Source organism: Callorhinus ursinus, unplaced genomic scaffold, assembly GCF_003265705.2.
Source record: "Callorhinus ursinus isolate GAN/ISIS: 27379988/994484 unplaced genomic scaffold, GSC_fseal_2.0 scaffold1, whole genome shotgun sequence".
NCBI lineage: Eukaryota > Metazoa > Chordata > Mammalia > Carnivora > Otariidae > Callorhinus > Callorhinus ursinus.
In genome coordinates this window covers 131,115,504-131,121,999 of record NW_027397063.1, presented here as the reverse complement: position 1 = coordinate 131,121,999, position 6,496 = coordinate 131,115,504, and positions in this window count along the sequence as shown.

Here is a 6,496-nt window from a genome sequence, read left to right as displayed (position 1 = left end):
AACAGATGAACATAGGGGAAGGGAAGGAAAAATAAAATAAGATAAAAACAGAGAGGGAAGCAAACCATTAAGAGACTCATAACTCTAGGGAACAAACTGAGGGTTGCCGAAGAGGAGGGGGGTGGAGGAATGGGGGAGGCAATTGAGTGATGGGCATTAAGGAAGGCATGTGATGTAATGAGCACTGGGTGTTCCGTGCAACTGATGAATCACTCAATTTTACCGCTGAACCAATAAAACACTATATGTTAACTAAATTGAACTTAAACTAAAAAATTTTAAAATAATAATAATATACAGAAGATGCATTGGCAGGAAGCTCATTTCGGCATGTGAAAGGTCTTTTTTGTACTCTGTCCTAAGAGTGAGTCTTGCTGAAGGCCTGATCTTCCCTACACACCTTCAATCCACCCACTTCCAGTAACCAAAGCACTTTGACTTTTCCAGAGCAGAACTGGATGTAGAATAATGATCCAAACTTTCACAACAGGCTAGACATAAGAAAAGGTAGGTTCCTGGGACAGGAGATATAGAGGAGGGACGAGGGAAAGGAAGCAATGATATTTTAAAAGACCAAAAGCTGGGAGAAAAGGGGAAGAACCTAGGGAGAGCCAGAAGTTGAAAGATCCTTAGCTGACTTTTCCTAAAAGTAGGAAGCTCAGACCCAGCATCTACCCTTTGGGGACCCAAGGGGTGGAACAAATAGCTTATAGGCTCTCTTTCTGAATTCTTTCCCAAAACACACAAAGCTACCACACTGGATAGGGTGGAACAGTGCTTCTCAACATTGGCTGCAATTAGAATTGGAAAAAAAAAAAGAAAAACTGATTCCAGGGGCCACAATGGGGCATTAATCTTGTTTAGAAATTCCTCAGATGATTTTAATGTGAAGCCACGAGTGATGAGAAGTTTGGGGAAAACTCTTCATCTCCAAAGTCAAGAACTGATTACTCTTCTTATATGTTAAAGTCCTTCACCAGTTAAGGGAAGTTCATTTGGGAATGAACTATGCCACTACATTCCACAATAAAGACTGTGGTGTTAAGTTAGGAAGTAAATTTGAACACTTCTCCATAAGCCATTCCTCAGTCATTCAGATGGTGGGTTTATAGCTATAAATCAGGGTAGTATCTACCTACTTTCTGAGTCTACCAGCTCAGAGCTGATTGTTGATCATTTGTAAAGTGCCATGGAGCATGGTTTCTGGATGAGTTCTAAGTGCAATATTAGTGTCTCTCTTGTTCTACCACATGCTGGAGTGTACATTTAATGATGTGTAAACAGAATCGCTGAAATGTAAATGCTAAGTTACAGAAGCAAAATTCCCTTTGTTTTCCTCCTCTGAACACTTAAACTTGCCTGTCTATAATAGCAAAGCTTATTACGATGTATTTGAGATTAGATACTATACTAATAAAGCTCTTTTGCTATTTTAAATTTTAAATAAAATAATTGAGGTTGTAGGGTGCTAGAAGGAATCCCTAAAGGACCCTTTAAAAATGTCCTAAAGCTACCAAGGGACATACAAGTTGGATATATAAATAAATTCTTCAAATCAATAAAAAAAAGAGAACCCAAAGGGAAAAAAAACATGCAAGTGATTTGAACACACCCAGATAACATGTGAATAGATGCTCAACTTCACTAGTCAGCAGGGAAATAAAAATTCAAAATACAATAAGATACCTATATACATCAACAAGAATGACCAAAATTAAATATACAAAGAATATCAAGTGTTGGCAACTGGACTCTCATAAACTGCTAGTGGGAGTATAAATTGATACAATCACTTTGGAAAACTATTAGAAAGATGAACATATATACCCTCTGTGACCTAGTAATAGGCACCCCTTGTCACAGCAATTTGTGATCCCTATAACCCAACAATTTCACTCCGAAGTATTCCTCCAGCAGAGTTTTGTTCAAGCATGAACAAGAATGTTCATAACAGCACTATTCATAATAGCAAAAATCTGGAAACGATCCAAAGATCCATCAAGAGTAGGTTAGATGAATGTATTATGTATATTCATACAATGGAAAACTGTAAACAATGATAAAGAACTACTTATGACTTACTCATAACAACATAGGTAAATCTTACAAACAGAATAATGAGTGAAAGAAGCCAGATACAAAATCATACATATATGTGACTTCATTTACATGAAGTTCAAAAACAGGCAAAAACTCATCTACAATATTACCAGTCAGGACAGTATTTATCCTTGGGTAATAGGTCGAGAACAGTGACTGCAAGAGAGGAAAGAGGATTTTTGAGATAACAGCCATGTTCACCTTCTTGACATAGGGATGATTGTCAATGGACTCATTTTGTCATAAATAAGCTATAAGCAAATGATTAATATACTTTATTCTACACATATAGAAAGTCCGCTTAAAGTAAACTGAAGGGGTGCCTGGGTGGCTCAGATGGTTAAGCGTCTGCCTTCGGCTCGGATCATGATCTCCAGGTCCTGGGATCAAGTCCTGCATCGGGCTCCCTGCTCAGCGGGGAGTCTGCTTCTCCCTCTTCCTCTGCCCCTCCCCACTGCTCCTGCTCTCGCTCTCTCTCTCTCTCTCTCTCTCTGTCTCAAATGAATAAATAAAAAAATTCTTTAAAAAATAAATAAAAGTAAACTGAGGTTTAGGATAATCTTGTTCCATAACTGTGAATTATAAAAAGTGAATTTATTTACAATCCAGAGAGCAGAGAGAAGAATTCTAATACCACCACCTGCTAGCCAGGTAGCTGTGGGGAAATTATTTCATGTCTCTGAGCCTCTGCTCCTTCAAGTGTATGCATTAATTCTAACAACAGCTACAGGAACTAGAATTAAATGGCATACAAGTTAAGTGAAAATGACCACCATGGTGTCCAATGTATAATAGGAGTTCCACAAACATTGGTGGAATTTCTATGTGTCATATTATTCCCATGTGAAATGAACAAAGAAAAAAAAACTGTAAGACATAGGCTTAATCTACTTTCTTAGGCAGCTCAACAATATGAAATGATTCAAATCTATCTGACTGCAATTCTTTCAAATTTGTGTTTGGTCTAATATTCTCTAGAAGATGATAGCTCTGATTTGTTTCTTCCACACTTGCTAAAATTCATCCAACACTCTTACTAAAAAATTTAAGTTGCCATTGCAATGTTAGGAACCCTGAGTGTCTACAGTTATCTCGAGGGCTATAATGTAATTTTCTAAACAAGTTTACTTCACTTTATTCTTTAATATGTAATTACATGTTCTAAAAATAATTAGAAAGACACATGCATAAGGTAAGGAGGTAATATATGATATCATGAAACCAAATAAACAATGAAAAATCTTAAGGATTATTCATTTAAATCAGGAGTTGGCAAACATTTTTTTATAAAGGACCAGATAGCAAATTTTTTAGGCTTTGTAGCCATATCATCTCTGTTGCATGTAACTACTCAGCTCTGCCATAGTGCAAAAGCAGCCATAGATAATATGTAAACGAATGGACATAGCTGTCTTTTTTTTTTTTTAAAGATTTTATTTATTTGACAGAGAGAGACACAGCGAGAGAGGGAACACAAGCAGGGGGAGTGGGAAAGGGAGAAGCAGCCTTCCCACAGAGCAGGGAGCCCGATGCGGGGCTCAATCCCAGGACTCCGGGATCATGACCGGAGCCAAAGGCAGACACTTAACGACTGAGCCACCCAGGCGCCCCATAGCTGTGTTCTAATAAACCTTTATTTACAAAAACCTACAATGGGCCACATTTGGCCCACAAAGTCTAGCTTGCTAACCCCTGAATTTTTTTTTTAATAATGACCTATCTCTCAACTCTTTCAGGCTTTTTTTTTTAAAAAAACAGCTGGAGAAATATCCAGTCAATTGAATTCAAACCAACTTGGGACTCAGATGGAGGGCCTTTCTTCCAGCCCTGAACTAATTAAGGACTTGTTCCTCTTTGACCTAAACTCACAACAACTCTGCAAGGATGAGGCACCGTATTCCTATTCATCTTCTAGCTTTAGCACAGCTGTGCCATTCCTGTCAGCAAACTCCGGGGCTGTCAGCATTTTCATTATAATGCTAGCATCTCAGGAGATTATAAATCTGCCTAAGATAGCCTGAGCTAAAACTTGGCATGACAGCTTCTAGACCAAGAATTTTCTCGAGGATGAGCAAGCTGGCTCAACAAAAAGTAAGTTCATACTGAAAGCTAAGCCAAAAAAATTATCTTTTTAAAGTTCAGAACAAGTTCTTGTTGTGAAGATTCTCACACAATTCAATTTAACAAGCACTTATTGAGTTCCTACCATGGATAGTGGCTGTTATTTTCTCTGCCCCACTTTTCTTCCCTTGGGGAACTGCTTCTCCCCTAATTCATGGTGGCTTCTAATGGAGCTGTCCATCAAGGATGCTTGCCTTGCCATCTCCCAGAGTAATTCACATGACCCGTGAACAAATTATATTATTTCAACTCCCAAGGCACAGCATGGATCCCAGGACAGTTTGGGACTGCTTCCTTTTTCAAAGCTGTTACAATTTCTTGGAAGAAGAGAACCTCTCTCCTTCTTTGCTATTATAAAGTGGCCCCATGAACCTGCTGTGTGGGATGTATCTGAGGGATCCTGGGACATTGTTTTCGTGATATCCAGTAGGCAGTTAGATCCAGGTAATAGCAATGGATTTGGGAGTCATTATTATGCTTCAAAAAACACTTTGAGGGGTGCACAGGTTGCCCAATTGGTTAAGCTCTGCCTTTGGCTCAGGGCATGATCCCAGGGTCCTAGGATGGAGCACCACATGGGGCTTCCTACACAGTGGGGAGCCTGCTTCTCCCTTTCCCTCTGCCCCTCCCCCCTCCTCATTCTCTCTCTTTCTCTCTCTCAAATAAATAAATAATCTTTAAAAAAACACACACTTTGAAGAAACTTCTGGCATCCTCCAATTCTCTGAAACATAGCTTTAAGAGTACTAAGAACACAACTAGAAAGTAAGGAGTAAAAATAACTACTCAACAAATACACTGTGTTGCTACCACATGGTTCATTCCAGGCCAGGTGCTAGGGATTTAAAGATGAATGAGAATGATGTATAGTACTGATAAGGAGATATAAATTCAATGTCCTTATCAGTTGGGGACTCCTGGTCCCTTAAGATTTAGGTAATATGATATTCTGTCCCTATACTATGACCCACGTAAGTCCAAAACCTTCCTGAAAGTTTCTGTGGAGTCAACACCGTCTCTAGGTTCCCACTTCCACATAATTTGTTTCCATTGACAGCAGCCTAGATTAGGAATACATTTATGAACTCCATAAATGGGCGCATATATCACCCACTCATTTGGCTTGTGTTTGTGGTCTATTAATTTACTTTGCATTTGTGAATATCATAGCTCTTCATCTACCCTATGACCTTATTGTAAACAGAGACCATAGCATTATACCTCAGGCTGTACAATAGTGGTGCAGTGTCTTTGTTGATTAAGCTTTAGTCCACTCATTCTATCTATATGACCCTTGAGAGGTCTCACTCTTCTTTGTGAGTAATAGGGCAGTAGCCTGCCCAATCACTAGCTACCCAAGCTAACCCAAGAAAGCAGCCATAGGACTTTCTCTCGTGACATGCCAATAGACGAGATAGGCAAGATCATGTCAATTCAGAAATATTTGGTGCATTAGTTAGATTGCACTGAATTGCCCTCACACATAGATCCAAAAAGAGGTGCCTGGGTGGCTCAGTCAGTTAGGCATTTGCCTTCAGCTCAGGTCATGATCCCAGGGTCCTGGGATCAAGCCCCACATCTGGCTCCCTGCTCAAGGGGAGCCTGCTTCTCCCTCTCTTCCTCGCTTGTGCTCTCTCTCACTATCTCTGTATTTCTCTTTCAAATAAATAAATAAATAAAATCTTTAAAAAAAAACAAATACAAAAATGTTAACTGGTACAAACAAAATTGAAGTCTGTCTTATGGACACAAAACAGTCCAAGGTAGGTGTTCCTGATTGAGTTGTAACACCATGTACTGATTCAGGGACCAGGCTCTTTCTATCTTGTAGTTCTAGAATACCTGTGGCCTCATAATCATCTATATCTAGCTGTCATATAGAAAAAGAGAGTGTGGAGGAGGCACACACATCTTCTTAAAAGTCCTGGCCCAGAGGTAGTGTGTATCACATGCCTTTTGTCCCATGGACACATGTACTACAAAGTCTGGGAAATGTAATCCATTCACTATACCCTCACAAATTCCAGTCACTATGTAGGGAGACCATAGATATAGGTGGTCAGCTAGTGGACTCTACCATTCTTGGTTTATCTACTTTGGTTAAGATCACCCTAGCAGAAAAAATAACAGGGCAGAGGGACCATGCATTCTCTTTTAACCTCTTTTCTCTATTACTCAGCTCTTTCTTACAGTCTCAGGTTTTTTCCTCTATATAACCTCCTCCCAAACTCCCCCAATTCCATCTTGTCTCTTGTACTTACAGAAAGATAAGCAT